At 44.7% G+C, this 21,585-nt stretch overlaps 1 protein-coding gene across 7 annotated transcripts in view; it reads left to right on the top strand.

Annotated features, from left to right (window-relative positions):
• The first annotated feature begins 16,224 nt into the window (after positions 1 to 16,224).
• BRD3 (bromodomain containing 3) overlaps positions 16,225 to 21,585 on the top strand; it is a 129,371-nt gene continuing 124,010 nt past the window's right edge. For 4 of the 7 annotated variants that reach the window (XM_082263645.1, XM_082263644.1, XM_082263639.1 and 1 more), the window contains exon 1: positions 16,225 to 16,377. The gene's annotated coding sequence lies outside the window, so the exon portion shown is untranslated. The remainder of the gene's footprint in view (positions 16,378 to 21,585) is intronic. The other 3 variants (XM_082263640.1, XM_082263642.1, XM_082263641.1) reach the window with 3 other exon arrangements.

Raw genomic sequence — 21,585 nt, 5'->3', positions numbered from 1 at the left:
GACTTTAACAATATTTTAGACTGGACATTGGACACATCAAACCCAAATAGGGCTTCAAATCCATATCTCCGGTTATGGGCCGAGTCAGAGGCGTAACTAGAGCCTTCAGGGCCCTGATGCAAGAAACCATGAAGGGCCCCCCCAGATCCCTGGCCGGGGCCCTTCCCTTCAAGCCCAGGGCTCTTCCCACTAATCCTGGGGCTCTTTACTCTCGTTGCATGGCCTTTTATTACAGTCCCGCAGCAGGATCCTTTCACAAGTTCTGCAGTGGGCTCCCTTCCTGCAATCTTTGGGCCTCCCCACAGTGGTGCAATGCCAGGGCCCGGTCGCAAGTGTGACTTTTGCAATCCTGGAAGTTCACCCACTGGTTTGCTACTGGGCCCCCTGGAGCATGGGGCCCGGTAGCAATCGCAACCCCTGCAACCCCTGTAGTTACGCCCCTGGGCCGAGTCAGCTACGCTTACTGAGACATGGAGATGGACACATCCTCTTTAAAGATCATACTCATATCTCTCAGCTGTCTTTAATTCCTCATCAAGAATTGACATGGCGTTTGCAAGTTTATCTTTGCTATTTTGGTTAAAGGATGCCACATATCTTGCTACGGGTATATCAGATCACACTAATTTGCAGGTTTCCCTGTCTCTGCCTTGTCTATGGGCTGTTCGTTCTTCGCACCTTCAACCTGGTTGGGTGAGGGAGCCTGAAGTTGAACCGGCGGTCAGGGGGCAGGTTGCTATGTACTGGCCGGTCAATGAGGGCTCCTCCACTCCCCAGATTGTTTGGGACGCATTCAAGGCAGTTATTAGGGGGGGAATATATTTCAGCCATTAAGGCTGCTAGAACCAATCAGCAGGCTGCTATAAAGTTACTACAGGAAAATGAAGTATTAAGTGCACAAGCCTATGCTGATGCCCCTTCAATGGAGTCTTTGACGTCCCTGCGACAGCTTAGGACAGCTCAAAAACATAGGGAGTATCTTTTTGAGAAGGGTGACCAAAATGGCAAGGATCTGATGGATGCTCCATTTACAGCGGAGGAGGTGCTTGTGACAATAAGATCATTTGCAAATAATAAAATCTCAGGCCCTGATGGGCTCCCTGCAGAGTGGTATCAACATTACGCAGAAGAGTTGACTCCTAAATGTTTACATCTTTATCAAGAATGTTTCATGACTAAAAACCTTCCACGATCGTAGAGGCTAGACTGAGTGCTCTGGGGGGATGCGGGAATAAATGGGGGGGGGGGGGTTTCCTTTTCTTTTTTTTTTTTGGTTGGTATTATGTTGTTGTTTCTGTGTTTCCATGTAATTGTGCAAAAATTAATAAAGAGAAATTAAAAAAAAAAAAAAGGATGTTGAAGATTATGTGCAGGCTTGCTCCATTTGTGCTCTAAAATGAAAACATTCAGAGGGTGCACCAGCATAGTGCATTACCTTTGCAACAATTTTATTAAAAATAAATGTTTGTACATCATACTCACAAATGAGATGACTTCCATAGAGCATAGTCCACTGATCTGAAACGGCTGTGGGATGTGAATCACCAAATTAACTCTTACGCGTTTCGAGGAGGAAGAGGGGGTCACCCTCAAAATGCGTCAGCTTAATTTGGAGATTCACATCCCACTACCATTTCAGATCAGTGGACTATGCTTTATGAACAACCGGTGGATTTGTGTGTGTATATAGATATATATATATTGTGACAGGAAGTCAGGTAAATCTGGGAAGGTAGTCACTGAGAGGAGACACATTCCCACCTGCTTTGAAAGTTCACTGATACTATAGGGTGTTGGCTGCAGAGAGAGCCAGCAGGAAGTTGAAAACCATTCAGCTGTTCAGAATGAGGAGATCAAGGACTCTATAATTTGTCCAGAGAAAATCTATTGAGTGCTGCCTCCTGTCGCCGTGTAGGCTGGGAGAGGAGGACAGACATACGTGTACCTCCCGACGCCGTGTGGGCATGGGAGAAGGACTGCTGCCGCCTGTCGCCGTGTGGGCTGGGAGAGGGGGACAGTCGGATGTGTGCCTCCCGACAAGCTGGTGAGCATGGGAGAAGACCCCCTAAAGCGATGTGAAGCTAAGGAGGGTAACCACGAGTGAAGACGTCTCAAAGGTGAGAAGACAAAGTGTTCCATGTGAAGAGTGTGAAGAGAAGTGTTCCATGTGAAGAGTGTGAAGAGTAAAGGGACCTGTTAAATGAACTGTGTTCCATGTGAAGAATCTGAAGAGTAAAGGATCCTGTTATAAATGAACATGTGTTGATGTGAAAGAAACAAAGGGACATGTTCAATGGACAATGTTTGTGCTGTGTGAAAAGCAAACAAATGGACATTTGAGTGTCTGCTGTAGGATCAGCAGTGTCGGCCCAACAGTAGGTTGGAAAGACTTCTTAGGTAGGTTCCAGCGTGAGAAGGTAGCCGCCCACAGAGGCAAGGATTTATTTTGTCTTTTATTTTATTTTGGCTGTTTTGACGCTTGCAATTGTGTGAAGTAAATTGCATGAATAAATCAGTCTTGTGTTCAACCTCTAATCGGCTATCTCTGTGAAAACGCACCCCCAAAGGGGTCACCCATACGCCTACCACCGAGCTAATCCCTTACATATGGTGGAGGATGCGGGCATAAGCAGAGATCCCTGCAAGGAAGTGCAAATGTTTGATGAACTTTATCTGGTGCATGAGATTGCATGAGATTGCACAATCTAGGTGTGCAGGAGAGAAGATCCTGACAGAAAAAAAAAAAAAAAAAAAAGTGTTTTAAAGAGACAGCGGTCTCAAAATTATTTGATGAACTTTGTTGTGTCTGGTGCAAGTGACTGCACAAACTGTGTGTGCAGGAAAAGAGATCTTGCAAGAGAGAGAAAAACTACATGTGTTAAAGAGACAGTGGTCTGAAAATTTTTTGCTGGACTGTGAAAAATTTGTGGAGTTATTGAAGATGGGGCGATCCAAACGCCTGAAAAATGCAAAGATAGATGAAATGAGAGACCGGATTCTATGGATGGAGGGGATGTTACCGTCTGAACCAGCCCCATCCATGCCTAAAGAGAGTCTACTAAAGAGGAAGGTTGTTGTCCCTAGCAACACTGATGAAACTGCTATGGAGACGCAGTGTGCTCAGATGAAATGTAAACCCAAAATGGGGGAGATGCTGAAACAACGGAGCTTTGCAGCTCAACAAAAGGCTCATCAAGAGAGCATGGCAGGCTGGAAACAGAGACGCCAGCAGCCAATGGAGGCCATCGGTTTGGAGGAAACCGAGTATGTGTGCAGGGCTGAGTTGGATGCCTTGCAACGGAAAATGGAAGAAAAGGAACAAGCCTTGGAATTGCTTAAAATGGAGCATAGAAACTTGCAGGAAATGAATGAACTACTCAAGTCTCATGTGTTACAGTGGGAAGAATCCACTGCTCTTCTTTTGGTCGAGTTGCAAAAATGTCAAGACACTATAAAGGAGAAAGATACCATCCTCATGGAAAAGGAAATTGAAATTCAGACTTTGCAGAAGCAAAGTATGTGTGAAATGTTGGAGTTGCGTAATCAGCTGGAAAAAAGTCTTCAGTGTTTGGAAGTTACAAAAATAGACCTGCAGGAGTCGCAGGAACAGAATGTCGCTCTGAAAACGACATTGTCTCTCAGCGACAACGAGAAAAGTGAAAGAGAGGCTAAATTACTGAGTACTGTGTATGAGCTCACCACTTTGAGCAATGTGGTAGATGAATTACGTGCAGACTGTGAAAGTTGGAAAGGTGAAGCCCAACGTTTCCAGCAGCAGTTAAAGGAGAAAGAAGCCTGTGTGGCAGAATTACAGTCTCATTCCCAGACACTAGCCAATGAGGTGAAGGCTCTTATGCAGGGAAAAGGAGATTGTGAACATAAGAGGGAAAAAGTAGAGGCACGGCTTCTGGAATCGCAAGTCAAGGTGTCAGAAGGTGACCGATTGTGTGCTAAGCTGTTAGAGAAGGCAAACCGACTGCAGGTTGAGTTGGACAATGTTACAAATCAGCTTTCTCAAGCAGACAGCAAATCTAGAGAAATTGCGGAAGATTTTTCTATCTTGGAATCGCAGCTGCAAGACACGCAGGAACTCTTACAGGAAGAGAGGTGTCAAAGGCTGAGTTTTAGCACAAAGCTCAAACAAATGGAAGATGAGAAAAATGGCTTCCTGGAACAATTAAAAGAGGAGGCGGAAGAAAAGAAAAACCTATCAGAGCAAGTCGCAACATTGCAAGCTCAGATAGCAGATATGAAAAAACGCATGGAAGAAAGCGTTGGTTCATTAGAGTGTGTTGAAGATGTGAAAAAGAAGCTTGATCAGATGCTTGGTGAGGAGAAGACTGTGTCTGCAAAATATGCAGAAGAACGCGACCGTGCAAAAACGGAGGCGCGTGATAACGAGAGCAAAGCCCTGTTCTTGGCTCGCTCTTTGGAGGAAGCTCTAGAGTGTAAGGCTGAACTAGAAAGTGTTAACAAACAGCTGCGTACAAAAATGGAAGAATTGGTCAGCTCCAAGGATGATGTTGTGAAAAGAGTTCAGGAGCTAGAAAAGTCTAAGCGAGCCTTAGAACAGCAAGTAGAAGAGATGAAGATTCCGTTGCAGGAACTGGAAGAGGAATTCCAGGCAACAGAGGATCTGTCCCAAAGAGGGGATAGTGTGCCTGATGCAGTTTTTAAAAGGATCAGTGTTTTGGGGTCTGTCCTGAGTGAGCCTCAGAAATGTGATGACATGTGGCTTGAATCACCCCTTTGGAATAAACCGTTCCTTCAAAAACTTCAAGCATTGGAAAATGTATCATTAGAACTTCAGCAAACAAAGGAGCTGAGTAAGAAATGTGATGATTTCTCAGTTCAGGCTGAAAACCTAGTGGGGAAAACTAAGGCTGTTGGTGAAAACGTGAAGCAAATGAATAAGTGCCTTTCAGGGAGTGTTTCCAAAATGGAACTGGTGAAAGACGGGTGGCAGAAGTTTGATCGTGATCTTGAGATGCATTCCATGTGGAATTCAGATAGAGAAAAAGAACTAGGTGACCTTGAGCGGTCAAATAGTTCAGCAGAAAGTGCATTGAAGAAACCTGTAAAAGAATGTGTTGCAGTTCCATGCTTCTTCACTGATGCAGAGAGGAGGTCTATAATGGATACCACCCAGATCGCTGGGTTCAACTGTGTTGTTGCCTTTAACCCCTATGTTGGTGGAAGGAAAGTTGATGATGTTCTGGTTGGCTACTTCTGTGAAGAGTTTGGCAAGAAATATAAACTGAATATCAAATCAAATAGTAGGCCTTTACTGCGACTCGCTCAGGAGGGCGAAAAGTTTAAGAAGTTGATGAGTGCAAATGCTTCAGATCTGCCTATGAATATGAAATGTTTGGTGAATGATATTGATATCTCTGGGAAAAGGAACAGGGGTCACTTTGAAGAAATGTGTGACAGCCTGTTGTCTCAATTGGAAAATCCTCTGCACAGCATCTTAGAGCAAGCAAAGCTCAAGAAGGAAGATCATTCCCTTTTACAACAAAAAGTCAATGATTGTGTACAGATGTATGGAGAGGCAACTCAAGTCACAGAGGGATGTCAAGAGTCCCTACTTGGAACAAAGCTTAGTGAAGCAAAGGTTCTCAAAGTTTTGTGGAAAACATTTATGGATTGCAGAGAGAGGCGTCTTAAGAATGTTGAAGACATTAAGACTAGCCCAATTGAGTTGCCTATGGATCACGGTCCTCCATGGTGGATTGGACAGACGGTTATGAGGGACAAGCTGTCTGACATTTATGAGAAAGCTGTCAATGAAGATGACAGAAACGAGAAGGAGCAAAATGATGCCAAAAATGCAGTTGAAGAATGTGTATATGAGATGAGAGACAAACTGTGTGGCATTTATGAGAAATCTGTCAATGAAGATGACAAAACAGTTTCATCCGGAAGCTTGAGGATAATAGGAGGCTTATCAGTGAGTCAGCAGTGCCTGACACATGCGTGCCTGGAAATATGTGTCCCAACCCTAGGGTTGAAACAAGAGGGGGGGGTATGTGACAGGAAGTCAGGTAAATCTGGGAAGGTAGTCACTGAGAGGAGACACATTCCCACCTGCTTTGAAAGTTCACTGATACTATAGGGTGTTGGCTGCAGAGAGAGCCAGCAGGAAGTTGAAAACCATTCAGCTGTTCAGAATGAGGAGATCAAGGACTCTATAATTTGTCCAGAGAAAATCTATTGAGTGCTGCCTCCTGTCGCCGTGTAGGCTGGGAGAGGAGGACAGACATACGTGTACCTCCCGACGCCGTGTGGGCATGGGAGAAGGACTGCTGCCGCCTGTCGCCGTGTGGGCTGGGAGAGGGGGACAGTCGGATGTGTGCCTCCCGACAAGCTGGTGAGCATGGGAGAAGACCCCCTAAAGCGATGTGAAGCTAAGGAGGGTAACCACGAGTGAAGACGTCTCAAAGGTGAGAAGACAAAGTGTTCCATGTGAAGAGTGTGAAGAGAAGTGTTCCATGTGAAGAGTGTGAAGAGTAAAGGGACCTGTTAAATGAACTGTGTTCCATGTGAAGAATCTGAAGAGTAAAGGATCCTGTTATAAATGAACATGTGTTGATGTGAAAGAAACAAAGGGACATGTTCAATGGACAATGTTTGTGCTGTGTGAAAAGCAAACAAATGGACATTTGAGTGTCTGCTGTAGGATCAGCAGTGTCGGCCCAACAGTAGGTTGGAAAGACTTCTTAGGTAGGTTCCAGCGTGAGAAGGTAGCCGCCCACAGAGGCAAGGATTTATTTTGTCTTTTATTTTATTTTGGCTGTTTTGACGCTTGCAATTGTGTGAAGTAAATTGCATGAATAAATCAGTCTTGTGTTCAACCTCTAATCGGCTATCTCTGTGAAAACGCACCCCCAAAGGGGTCACCCATACGCCTACCACCGAGCTAATCCCTTACAATATATATATATATATATATATATATATATATATATATATACACTATTTTATTACGCCTGAAAAGTCATCTCGTTTGTATGATGTACAAACATTTCTTTTTACTAAAATTGTTGCAAATGTAATGCGCTAGGCTATTGCTCTCTCTGTATTTTTTCATTTTAGAGTCCATTTGGGTTTCCCCCACCTGTTTTGGAGTGGCAGCACAGCCATTACAGCGGCCAAACAAGTGGAGTCCCTCACATATAAGATCAAGCCATTTACAACTCTCAAGCGCAGAAGCATTTATTCATTTTTTTCTTGCTCCATTTGTGTGCAGCCTAAGCCTTTTAAATCTGCTGCTGCAGGCCTCCGTTTACCCTACCTATTCCAGATGAACTGCGGCGTTGTATCCCCATAGACTTTATCCATGAAGTACCTTCCTCAGGCTCCACCGTTATCTGGGTGGTTGTGGACAGGTTTTTACTTAACTCCACTTCCGGGACTACCATCAACTGTTGTTCTGGCTCCCATCTTCATAAAGGAGCCCTTTCCTCTTCTTCATTGTATGCTCTTGCACATCGTCTCTGATAGAGGAGTTCAATTTACAGCTTGCTTCTGGAGGGCTCTGGCCACGTCCTTTGGAATCAAGGACTTCTCCTCAGCCTTTTACCCAAAGTCAAATGGGAAAACTGATAGGGTCAACCAGAATGTTGAATGGTATCTGTAGCGGAGTAGCCGTACGATCCACGATATCTCCACTGGTAGTCATGCAGAGCATACAATAATCCTGGTAGCGTATAATATCCCCAGCCCTCCAAGAACCAGACGGCACATGGCTTGAAGGTCAACTAACTCTTTTATTCACAGGACTTTCATTTTAAACAAGATACTTATACAGGGTCTCCACAGAGGGACAGCAGGGGTTTCCAATACACATTCATGAGCCAGCAGCTAACACAATACAAAATCCTACAGGTACTGCACGGGTTACGTTTCCACATGCAATGCACACATAATACAGTTGGACAATCATTCCTGACAGAATACTCTGTAAGTGGCGATGCTTGCCACAATGCTCCCCCAGAACCAAGCCGGCATACACAGTCTGATCCCAACGGATCGGCTTGGGGATGTCCAGGGGAACGCTCACAGATCATTTTTCCAGTTCAGTTTGTCGCGATAACCCGTCAGCATGGCCATTCTGTTTTCCGGGGCGGTAGTGACTAGTAAAGCCATAAGGTTGTAACGCCAAACTCCAGTGCAAAAACCGGGCTCAATACTGTTCTTAATCCAAACATTGAAGCGTCTGGACCTCAGAAGGCCATTAGGTCTCCGGGATATTGGCCGGGGCTCTGGACTGGCAGGATCGCTGAGGGCAACTGGCCTAGATTGTTCCCCAGTAAGATGTCGGTGGGGAGCTCCCGTATCAGCCCCACATCAATCAGACCTGCCCCGGCACCCCAATTCAAGTGGACCCTTGCAGTGGGTAGTCGGTGTACTGCTCCCCCTGCCATCCGTACCACTGCTGAGCCTCCGGTTCGGGCGGCATCTGGAACCAGGTGTCGCTTGACCAAGGTGAGAGTGGCTCCCGTGTCTCGGAGACCTTGAGCGGGCATTCCATTTAACTGGACCGATTGTAGATGATGCTGTTGGTTCTCCGTGGCGGCTTGCACCAGGTTAGCTTCATGAAGGGTACCCCATTGCTCCTCTGTGTGTTTGAACCTGGGTACGACTGGGGAAACCTCTGTGGGATAGTAGGGGACCGTTGTCCGTGCTGAAGGGGGTGACCCTGGTCGGATCCATGCAGCTTGGTTCCTGCTATGGGTACAGTCTCGTCTATAGTGCCCAAACTGCTTGCACCTGTGGCACTGTACCCCACTGTAGGACGGGTATCTGGGTGTCTGGTGTTTGGAGGAGTTTCACCCCGTCTGTGGTAGTAGTGGTCCTGTGGTGCGAGCCTGCTGCTGGGTAACAACCGAATAAGCTTTGTGGATGGTAGATTGGGGAACAAAAGCTGAAGTCAGCTCCCCCAGGTCGTTGCCCAAAATAACGTCTGCTGGTAAATCCTGCATCATGCCCACCTCCACATTCCCTGACCCAGCTCCCCAATTCAGGTGTACTTTCACAGTGGAAACTTTGAAAATGGCTCCCCCAGCTACTTGCACAGCTACAGAATCCCCAGTGAGTTGTCTGGATGCAATAAGGTGATTCCGGACCAACGTGATGGTAGCCCCAGAGTCACGTAACCCTTCTAGTTGTCTCCCCTCCAGGTGAACAGCTTGTCGGTGGTTTTGTCGATTGTCCGATGCCGCTTGGATGGGGTTAACCTCATGTAGGGTGCCCAGGGGTTCCTCCATTTGGATTGCTGTGGGGGGTTGTAATGCAGCGGCTGCTTGGTAACAGTGTACAGCGGCTCGAGGTGCTGGTGCGTAGCCCTGATTCGGCCAGGGCTGACGAGGCCGATTTCGGGGACAGTCTTTCTGTATGTGCCCCATTTGGTTGCAGAGATGGCACCGGGTATGGGCTCCTGGTTGGTACCTGGGGTACTGACTGTTACCTCCTCCTGAACGTGGGTGTGCTGGTTCGGTGACTGCTGGTCGGTGATAGGGTTGCTGGGCAACTACCCTAGGCGGTGGTCGTTGTTCCGTCTAGTGTCTTGGTGCTCATCTGCTCATTTAGCAGCCTCTGGAAGGGTGCAAGGTTTACGGTCCCTTACCCAGAGCTGCATTTCTTGAGGTAGTCTCTGGAAAAACTGCTCCAACAATAATAATTGCAAGACATCCTCTCGTGAAGTGGCTTGTGCTGCATCTAATCATCCGGTGGCCGCCCTGTGCAAACGATGGGCAAACTCAGTGTGGGAATCTTGGTCCTGCTTTTTAAGATCCCGGAATTGGAGTCGGTATGCCTCGGAGGTGATGGCATACCTGGTTAAAATCGCCTGCTTAACTTTCGGGTAGTCCCGGATGTCGGCATTAGGGACTGCCCGATATGCATCGGCCGCCCGGCCAGACAATTTCCCAGCCAATATCTGTACCTGATCCTCTGGGTCAATGTTATGTAACTGGCACAGCCTCTCGAAGTCTTGCAAATACCCATCTATTTCTCCCTCCGTGTCCGTGAAGTTTTTAAATGCCTGGTATGGTATTTTGGGCTTCCCCTGGGTAATGTGGACAGGCGTTGGAGCTCTCTCCCCGGCTCACTGACTTGCTTGGTGTTTGACCACCAGGTATTCATGTACGTCCGCCATCAGCCTGTCCAGTATTTCTCTTGAGTGGGGCTCTGGGTAGTAGGCCAGTCTGCTCTGTAGTTCCTTGTCAAATTCGCTGCTTTCTGCCTCTGGCCTTGCATCCATGGCTGCTCTGTCTTCTTCCATGAGTTCTTCGATCAGTGTCGCCTTGGTTTTGTTGCTGGCTATCTTGCCTCTTGCCTCCAGCAATGCTTTCAATGTCTGCCGCTTTAGCCGTGTATAATCCGTTCCCATTCACCAGCCTTTCGTGTAGTTTTTCGTACTGCCGAACTCCGGTTTCATCTGAATGGTTTCTTTTCTCTTTGTTTGCATGAACACTGCCGAACGCTGCTTTGCTGTGTGGATAAAGATCCCGTCGCTTGCCACCAATTGTAGCGGAGTAGCCGTACGATCCACGATATCTCCACTGGTAGTCATGCAGAGCATACAATAATCCTGGTAGCGTATAATATCCCCAGCCCTCCAAGAACCAGACGGCACATGGCTTGAAGGTCAACTAACTCTTTTATTCACAGGACTTTCATTTTAAACAAGATACTTATACGGGGTCTCCACAGAGGGACAGCAGGGGTTTCCAATGCACATTCAGGAGCCAGCAGCTAACAAAAGAAAGATTCTTATACGGGGTCTCCACAGAGAGGCAGCAGGGGTTTCCAATACACATTCATGAGCCAGCAGCTAACACAATACAAAATCCTACAGGTACTGCACGGGTTACGTTTCCACATACAATACACACATAATACAGTTGGACAATCATTCCTGACAGAATACTCTGTAAGTGGCGATGCTTGCCACAGTATCTTTGTGCCTTCATTTCTGGCCATCAGGATTATTAAGTAGACCTACCCTGGGCTGAGTTTGCCCTCAATAACCATGCTAATGCCAGCACTGGGGATTCTGCCTTTTTCATGGTGTATGGTCTTCATCCTTTGGTACCATTTCCCATTCCTATCTCCCCTTTAGTGGATTTCTTCTATAGATGTTTCTGCTCATTTGGTGAAATATTTTCATCTGAGGTTTCCTCTCAAGCCTAGTCCTAAACCGGTGGGGAGGTGTCGTAAAAAGGGCGGTACTTTCACAGTCTAGCCTGTATTTTTCTGTTTGTGAAATTCTTACCTTTTTTGCTGCAGTGGTTCTGCCAGATCTATGATTCTATTCACATGTGCTGCTGGCTTCTCTGTTCACCTATGGGCATTGCCTGCTCTACTGTGGATTTATATCCTTTTCCTTTCTATCACTTCCTGGCACGCCTCCCAGACGGTTCTTTATATATAGACATGCTCAGTGCAGCCCAGGTTTCCTGAGTGACTTCCTAGTTCTTTTTTGTAAGTGCTTCTCCATGGTGAACACTGTATTATCTCAATGATAATAATTATACAAATTTTAACAATAATGACACAATATTGAATGATTGATGTATTATGGGCTCTACCCCACCAATGATATCCTTGTCTTATAGATTTGTTTACCTCCCATATTTATACATTTATTTTTGTTTTGGGAGCAAGTAGCTGTACCTTATGCGTTTTTGCTTTTCTTTTTCACATTTTTTATCATTTTTATTGTTTGAAAATTTGAAGAACGCTTTCTAATTAATTAATTATCTGTTTAGTTTCATATCCCTCCCGTGTAAAAGGAGTCATCCTCTTTCCTTCCCCTACCTACATGCCTGCCTTTTTGTGATGCTTTTATTTTTTGCCAATAAAGCCAATTTTTACATAGTCTTTGGGAGTGCAGCCATTCGAATTTCTGTTCATTATTACGTCACCACTGCCCACCAAAAGAGGAAGAGAGGCAAAAAAGTTCGGAAGAGATCCCACTGCCATATTGTAAAAGATTTTCAGAAGTCAGAGTACCTCCAGGAACCACTGCCAACAGAAGAATTGAGACAACTTTATCCTTTTTTTATAATAAGGTAAGGGCGCCATGGGGCATTTATTTTACAATTAGATACAAGCTTACTTGAAAAATCTCCTTTCATGTTATGCGTTCTGCCTGTCTGCTGGCCATCTCTTTCTACACGTTCCTGGATTCCTTGCATGCTTTGCAGCTTCTTCTTTGCTAGTTCTCTTCAGTTCCAAAGGACTATACTGTATGTCCCATTGAACCTTGTTGCAGCAAGCAGGGATCCCTGTACTGACTCTACCTCCTGAAATTCCTACTCTCAGCACCTCTGGAGTTCAGAAGACAGGCTCTGTAAAATGTGTGACACAGCAGTGCCTACTCACAGGACATAGTAAATATGCATCACAAAACGCCATAGGGTAAATGTGTGGGAATCTTCAGTAAGTTTATAAAAGTCAAGATTGATCAGGAGTAGGCTAGAAATAATTTTAAATAAAATGGGAAATTAATATAATATAATTACGTTTTTGACCACAGATACACTTTAACAATTACACCATTGTGCAAAGTTTTGGAGCCACAGTGAAAACCACCTTGGCCAAGGCCTGCCTGCCTCAATGAAGGGGTCCTGAGTAGCTCTGCAATGTTACACAGTGGTATGATTGTTTATAATGCAGTAAAAGTGGATTTTTCTGTAACAAATCCTGGGGCGGCTAATAACAACATGTTGTATAGATATTGTATACGATGCCAGTTGCTGGATATTTCATCCTCCATACTATACGCAGATTCCAAGGTGAACACTGTATTATCTCAATGATAATAGTTATACAACTTTTAACAATAATGACACAATATTGAATGATGAATGATTGATGTATTATGGGCTCTATCCCACCAATTATATCCTTGTCTTATAGATGTGTTTATCTCCCATATTTATACATGTATTTTTGTTTTGGGAGCAAGTAGCTGTACCTTATGCTTTTTTGCTTTTCTTTTTCACATTTATTTATCATTTTTATTGTTTGAAAATTTGAAGAACGCTTTCTAATTAATTAGTTATCTGTTTAGTTTCATATCCCTCCTGTGTAAAAGGAGTCATCCTCTTTCCTTCCCCTACCTACATGTCTGCCTTTTTGTGATGCTTTTATTTTTTGCCAATAAAGCCAATTTTTACATAGTCTTTGGGAGTGCAGCCATTCGAATTTCTGTTCATTATTACGTCACCACTGCCCACCCAAAGAGGAAGAGAGGCAAAAAAGTTCGGAAGAGATCCCACTGCCATATTGTAAAAGATTTTCAGAAGTCAGAGTACCTCCAGGAACCACTGCCAACAGAAGAATTGAGACAACTTTATCCTTTTTTTATAATAAGGTAAGGGCGCCATGGGGCATTTTTTTTTTACAATGAAATACAAGCTTACTTGAAAAATCTCTGTCACGCCGAGCGCTCCGGGTCCTGCAGCGTCCCTGGAGCACTCGAGGCGTGCTGCGGGTAGCGGCGCTCCGGTCACCTTCCCCGACCGTGAGCACCGCTCCCCCGCATCTTCTTTACGGTCTTCCTGTGCGGCGGGACGTTCCCATCCGCGCCGCACACTCACCTCCCGCTCGGCCCTCGCTCTGCCTTCCTCCCGGCGCGCGCGGTCCCGCTCCCTAGGGCGCGCGCGCGCCGGTGCTCTGAAATTTAAAGGGCCAGTGCACCACTAATTGGTGCCTGGCCCAAATCAGCCAAAACGTATAAAAACCCACTTCCCCTTCCTGTCCTTGCCGGATCTTGTTGCCTTTGGTGCCTTGAGAAAGCTTTTGGTGTATCGTTCCCTGCCTGTGTATCTGACCTTCTGCTGTTGCCCCTGACTACGAACCTTGCCGCCTGCCTTGACCTTTTGCTCCGTCTGACCTTGCCTTTGCCTTGTCCTTCTGTACCGCGCCTGAATCAGCTGTCTTTGAGGTTGAGCCGTTACCAGAGGATACAACCTGGTTGCTACCGCCGCAGCAAGTCCATCCCGCCTTGCGGCGGGCTCTGGTGAAAACCGGTAGTAACTTAGAACCGGTCCCCTGGTACGGTCCACGCCAATCCCTCACTGACACAGAGGATCCACCTCCAGTGCAGTCACTTGCCGCTAGTCCGGACCCTGACAATCTCCTTTTATGTTATGCGTTCTACCTGTCTGCTGGCCATCTCTTTCTACACGTTCCTGGATTCTTTGCATGCTTTGCAGTTTCTCCTTTGATAGTTCTCTTCAGTTCCAAAGGACTATACTGTATGTCCCATTGAACCTTGCTGCAGCAAGCAGGGATCCCTGTACTGACTCTACCTCCTGAAATTCCTACTCTCAGCACCTCTGTAGTTCAGAAGACAGGCTCTGTAAAATGTGTGACACAGCAGTGCCTACTCACAGGACATAGTAAATATGCATCACAGAACGCCATAGGGTAAATGTGTGGGAATCTTCAGTAAGTTTATAAAAGTCAAGATTGATCAGGAGTAGGCTAGAAATAATTTTAAATTAAAATGGGAAATTAATATAATATAATTACATTTTTGACCACAGATACACTTTAACAATCACACCATTGTGCAAGGTTTTGGAGCCACAGAGAAAACCACCTTGGCCAAGGCCTGCCTGCCTCAATGAAGGGGTCCTGAGTAGCTCTGCAATGTTATGCAGTGGTGTGATTGTTTATGATGCAGTAAAAGTGGATTTTTCTGTAACAAATCCTGGGGCGGCTAATAACAACATGTTGTATAGATATTGTATACAATGCCAGTTGCTGGATATTTCAGCGTCCATACTATACGCAGATTCTGGTATAGTGTGCAATGGGAATAGGTTTAGCGCTTGCTCAGTGTACAGTGCCTACTACTTATTACAAATATACTTATGTATTATGGTGTATAGCTAATATACACCGATCAGCCATAACATTATGACCACTAACATTGATGATCTCAGTACAATTGTACCTGAAAGTGGGTAGGATATATTAGGCAGCAAGTAAGTATGTTGTCCCTGAGGTTGATGTGTAGATAGCAGAAAACAATGAGCAAGCGGAAGGCTTTGAGTGACTTTGTCAAGGGAAAAATTGTAATGGCTAGATGGTTCAGAGCAACTCCAAAAATGCAGCGGTTGTGGGATGTTCTTGGTCTGCAGTGGACAGAACCTACTAAAAATGATCCAGAAAGAAAACCAGCAACAGGGTTGTGGGCAGATTAGGGTTCACTGATACACATGTAGGGGGTAGCCCAATTGCTGAAGAATTTAGTGGATTTTCGCCCCCTATTTTCTTAATACCCCTATTTACTTGATGCTGAGTTCTACGATGTTTGCGTAGCTGCAGACCAGTCAGGGTGCCCTTGCTGACCCGTGTCTACAGCCAAAAGCACCTACAATGGGCTCATGGGCATCAGACCTGGAGCACAGAGCAATGGAAGGAGGAGGCCTGGTCAGATTCATTTAGAAATGGCTTGATGAACACAAGGAGCGAGTCTGAGGTGTTGGCTTGGCCTCTAAATTTCTCCACATCTTAATCTAATTGAGTATTTGTGGGATGTGCTGGAAAAACAAGTCTGATCCATGGAGGCTCCACCGCACAACTTACAGGACTAGAAGGATCTGCTATCTACAGCTTGGTGCCAGATTTCACAGCATACATTCTGAGGAGTAGTGGAGTCCATGCCTAGACGGGTTATGGTGGGTGGTCATTGTGTTATGGCTGATCAGTATTGTTTTATACATTCTTTTTTTCTGTAATCTCTTATTTTGTGGATCATTGTATTTTTATGGAGCGTAATAGTGCTGTAGTAAGTGGAAAGATATATGTTGTAGATGAGATCCCCTGGACAAGGGTGACAATGCTCTCTTCACAGTGTAGAATGGAGGGAAGTGTCATCATGTATGAGGGAAGGGGGCGGAGGAGGAGGGGGGGGGTCCTGGTTCCTCCCCTCTCCTAGGCTGATCTGCCCCTCCCCAATACGCTCAGGGGCCACACGGTGAAGTAGGGGCCCCTGCAAAGGCGTAGGATTCCCTTAAAGGGTAGCAGGGATATCGTACCCCGCAAAATAACGTACTTTACTGCCCTGTGTCCTTCTCCCGGCCGCTCCATTATACAGGAGGGAAGGAGGGAGGGCGGTCACCAGTGCTGTCGGGATATGTAGTCTGCGCGGGTCCCTGTGTTCCTTCTCCTCCAATAGCGGCAGACTACAAGTCCCGGCGGCCAGTGCGCGCGGGGCGCATGCGCGGTGCTCAGTCGGTGCTGCTCTATTCTGCTGGTGAGGCGCTGGAGGGACGGAACGGCGGGCGGGCGGCGGAGCCCCGGGGAAAGTAATCCATCGTCTTCACTCTTCAGAGAACAGCCCTCACTGTGTGTGTGAGTGCGAGGGCACTGGGGGTGGGGAGGGGGAAAAAGAGGGGAGGCTCCACTACCCCCCTCCCCGCCATGGTAGCGGCCGCTCCGGCCTTTGTGCAGCCAGAGATACAATGTAACAAAGCGGCCTCGGCCAGGACTGGTACATTGTATCTTCGGAGGAGGGGGGAGGACCTGGGACCCTGGCAGCCTGGAGGAGAGGGGGAGGGGAACCTGGGTGCTTGTCTGCAGGTAAGAACTGCTGCAAGGGGGTAGGAGGTGGGGGGTGTCAGTATTGTTATTACAGGGGGTGGAGGGGGCTAATATCTGCAGGTGACAACAACTACAGGGAGAGGGTGCTTCATCAGATGGGGGAGTGTGGGTGCTGACAGTGCTGGGGCTCTCTGTTGGATTGTGGAGCCCTTCTGCAGCCACTGCTGTAGGTACAACTTGTGGGGAGCTGTGTGTGATATTATTTGTTATTAATATTATTGTACCTGTTTGTTTACTAATAACGAGACCCCTGATGCTTCCTGCCTTGTGTAGATGGATTGGGTGGTTAGTGGTGGATTTTAGATTTAGAATTTGTTTTGTGGGGTTTGAGGGGCCTATGCCCCACATTAAACTGTGTTTACTAATATCTTCCGCCCTGGACTTCCTGTGGCTGACAGGTGTCTGTTGATCTGTGTGTACACTGTTGTTTACAAACACCGACTCTGGCGTTATTTTACTTTTTTTTTTTTTTGTTCAATCGCTATATTTTCTGGATTCTTTCACAGTGATATTACTACTCCAGGACGCCATCCGCAGGTCACCAGCAAAGTATCCCAGACATTATTATAACCTGTTGCCAACTGTGTGACTTCATAGTAGCGATTTACTAATCCCTCCGCCAAGCAGAACAGTCCTTTCATCTTTGAGTGGGAGTATCATAGTTGTGTTAGCTAAATTCTTCGGTTGCCTATGTAAGGTGGAGACATTTCAGGTTTTGTGTATCCATGACTTTTCTGTATGTAAAAATCTCCTCCTGTGCTTTTTTCTTTTTTTTGTCTTTCTGTTTCTCTGGTTAAGGTGGCAGAAAGTGTTAGGGATGTAAGCAGTCCCATATGTGCCATCGCCTCTGTTGGGGATGTGACCTCCCTGGGTGACCCCTGCGTTTAGAAATGCCTTATTCTAACAGAGGCTAACTTTTCTGAAGGTTGCACTTTGTCTGCTGTTTCTGGAGGGAATTAATGCAGGCGCAGGAAGGCATGCAGTTGATGGTAATTGCCTACATGTTTGTGTGTGTGTGTGTGTGTGTGTGTGTGTGTGTGTGTGTGTATGGTCAGCCCCTTTCATCGGCTGCCTCAGAAAACTGCTCTGGTTGGGAATTTTTGTGTGTCACTTTCAATGCCCAGCAGTCTGGTAGCTTTAGCATGCTGACCTGTTCAGGCCCCACTTGTATTCGGGTGTTCGATTCCTGAAACACAATAGTTTCAAGTTGAAGAATCTGATTATTCTAAATAGGCCCCTTCAAATCTGAGCACTTTGTCACCTGTTGTGTGGTGCTTGAAAAACTACACATGCTGCTTTTTGGGCTCACAGAATTTTATGAGTGTCTGAAAAACACATCTGTAGGGACCAAAGCATGGGATTCTGGTCCTCTACACACAAATAAGGCTTCTAAAAGTGCTGGTCTATGATCGTGTCTGATATGAATGGGGGCTCATTTAATTCAAGGTTGTTGCTGTTGAAGGGCATCTATTTAAGGTTCAGCTGGCTTGTAGTAAGTTTTCTGTATTTTGACATTATAGCATTGTATCGGCTTCATGTGAATGTTTTTTGAAACTTTTACCACTGCTACATATTTCCCATGTTTATTGCATAGCACAGCAATACGCCTTTTGTGATGCTGTAGTATTTAAAATTAGCAGAAATTCCTCCCTGCTTCTGGAGAGGGGAGAAAATACATTGTTTTGTTTTTAAAGTGTCTGAATGAATAGCTAGTCTCTACAGTTGATGGACTCGAGGAAAATGCTTTGGGATCTTGGCCACTACATCCTGGCGTTTTCCAGTGGCTGCAACATGATACTGTACAGAGAGGAACTCTTATAGGATCTTCTGTAATGTCCTTGTGGCAGGTTTGGAGATGAAGTAATGGCATTGTTCCTCAAAGTTTTCTGATTTTTTTTTTTTTTTGATCAAGCCTGTGTTGTGACTCACTCGGTTTTAGTTTTAAAAAAATTGAACTATTTGTATATTTATACTTTGGATCAGATTTCAAAATAGGCTGGGCTGTTGTCTTATTAATATTCCAGCACCAATGTATTATGCAGGGCTTTACAAGAGACAGTATAGAATAAATAGTTTGCTTCATTATCAAGCTGTTTTGAATAACTTTTGTATGTTCTATAACCTGTCTCCTTCAATATGAAAGTAGTATAAAATGCAGACAGTGGTTTTAGACTCATTGATAAATAAGCCCCAGTTTATCAAATTGGTTCACTTTCACGAAGTGCTTCAAATGCTAGTCTACTATTATTTCAGATCCTAACCTCCAGAAATTTGTGCTGGATGTTGTGTTCAACCACTTCATTTTGCAATAACGTGATTAAAGTTTTTGTTGAAACTGCATGAAATAGTTTGCCTCTCATCTAATTTGTAAAGTAGTTACTTCAAAAGTTATTGGATTTGAATTCAATGCTTGTGTATATGGTTATATTGTAAGCATTATCAACATCCCCTTTTGGAAATCTGTATTTTATCAGTTTTTTTTTTTTTTGTGTGTTTTAAAGAGGCAGCAGGTGCCTTGGCATACGTAGGGTCAACTGTTTTTCTACAGTGGTTGATGGGTGCCCTGGTCTTGTCAGAATTGGACTGGTTGTCTGTTCTGTGCTGATGACTAGTTCCAAGATGGCCTGCCCCCCGGAGTGCATCTTGGTTGACTTTAGAAGTGGCATGATAGACATTCAAAATGTACTTGTACAGACATGGACACATATGAGTAAGATTTACTAAGACTGGAGCAGTTGTTCATGGCAACCAATCAGCTTCCGGGTTTAACTTTCAAAGCTTATTGGAACGTGCTGAATTTAGAAGCTGATTGGTTACTATGTATAGCTGCTAGATTCTGTCTGCTCCAGTCTTAAGGCTGGAGCCATAAAATCTGAAGGGAAATTTTCGTCTGACGAACGATCTGCCGATTTTCGGATTGTTAGTATGGTGCTTTCGAAAGCCGACACAGATTTTAAGGCCGAAAAAATCCTGATGTGCAGGCTATAAAATTTTTATCGTCCGTCAACACAACGTCCAATTTTCGTCTCATTAGTACAGTTTTAGACAGAAAAAAATCTTAAGAGCCAGACTAGGCATGCTCAGAGACGAAAGAACACATACAAAACAATCCAACGCATGACATCACTTCTGAAGTAGAATTCTGTCATACAGGAAAATTCGTATGAAAATAACCTCTTCACTTTCCACATCAGACTAGCATGCCACAAAAAACAGACAACAGATCGTTCGTTCCATAATCTGATCATGTGTACGGGGCTTTAGTAATTTCCTTCCAGTGTTGTATGGAACCGATCTCCATTCATCAGGTAGATTGCATCATTCTCTAAAGTTATTCCTAACAAAGTTGGAATCCTGTAGATTTGAATGTGGTTAGCTCTCCTTAATACACATCTGCACGTTTGTGTCTTCATTAAATTTTAGAACAAGTCAAATTGTAAACGGTTTGAGTTTTTGCTGTTAACGCTTTTACCAGATGTGACTGATGTCAGGTGGGGAGACTGGCTTTTTTCCACCATGGTCACCAGGCAGTGAAGGTGATGGTGACGAGCCCGATTTCCTACACACCTCTCACAAGGTTGAAGTGAAACAGAAGCAATAAGAGCTGCTCTTCAGGTTGGAGGGAAAAATGGGAGTATAACCTCCTTTTTATTATGTCTATTAGTTGAAATGAACTGAACCATTAGTTTCTTATTTTTTTTTTTTTTTAAATCTCATGTTGAGATTCCTACCTATCTTGGCTACTCCTCGGTGGTTGATACAGTGTAATACAAAATTGTCACTGATGTGTTTACTTTTGAGCACATATTAGCAGCCTCTATGCAAGGCTGATTGTAAAAATGCTAAATAGTTTGAAATATTACCATAGATGTCAAGTGGATGTAAAAAATATGTATGCTGCCCTGTAGTCAGGCTTAATACTGTACATGACAGAAGTGCTATCATGACAAACCTTTTACTTTGCTTGAACATACACTGCATTCTTTTATCTGGACCCTCTGCAATGTCATTTACAGTGTGAAACAAGATTTGTTTCTTGTTTGCCAGTCCGTTACATAATAGCTCAGGAGGGAATATGGAGCTTGATTAGCTACTTCTGTCACTTCTCTGGGGAGTGTGGATAAATGTTAAGAATTATCCCTCTTTTGGGGAATAAAATCTTGCTTTTGTTTTTGTCTTTAATTAGACCTATGTTTTTATTTTTCCAGACACGCCCACATATTTTTCAAATTTTGAATCTTGAATGCAAAGGGATTGCATGTATGTATGTGTGTGTGTGTGTGTGATTATTTATATATATATATATATATATATATATATATATATATATATATATATATATATAGTGTGTGTGTATGTATATGTGTATATATATATATATATATATATATATATATATAAATAAATTTCTCTCTTGAACCTCCTAATAGATGTTGAGTTTTATGCATTTATTATTTTTTTGCATAATAAATGCATTTTATTTATTATTTTTTACAAAAGGTAAGCCTTTAATGGTGATCTATGCTGAATCCCAATTTAGGGCTCCATCTATGCTGTTCTCTGCATTGTATGTGTGTGCATTCTCTGCATTTAGGTAAAAAAAACCTTGTGTGCAACAGGATCCCCCTAGCCCACCCCCCCCCCCCTTTCACTTACCTGGGCCAGATGTCACTCCAGCACTGTGTCGGCAGTGGCTCTCTTCCTTCTCACAGGGCAGATTGATAGCAGCAAGAGCCCTTGGCTCCTGCTGCTGTTAATTAAATCCTGTTATGCGGAAAGCAGCTTGGGATAAAGCTTGCACGCGTGCCCCCATAGGAAACTGCTTCCCCTGTACTGGCATTTACCAAAGGGGAGGAGGAAAGAGTGCTGGTGGGTGACCCCATAAGAGGAGGATTGGGGCTGCTCTGTGCAATACCATTTTTTACAGAGCAGGTAAGTATAACATGTTTGTTAAAGCGG

The sequence above is a fragment of the Pelophylax lessonae genome (assembly GCF_965119305.1).
Source record: "Pelophylax lessonae genome assembly, chromosome: 7".
Lineage (NCBI taxonomy): Eukaryota > Metazoa > Chordata > Amphibia > Anura > Ranidae > Pelophylax > Pelophylax lessonae.
This window is presented reverse-complemented; position numbering and strand designations above follow the sequence as displayed.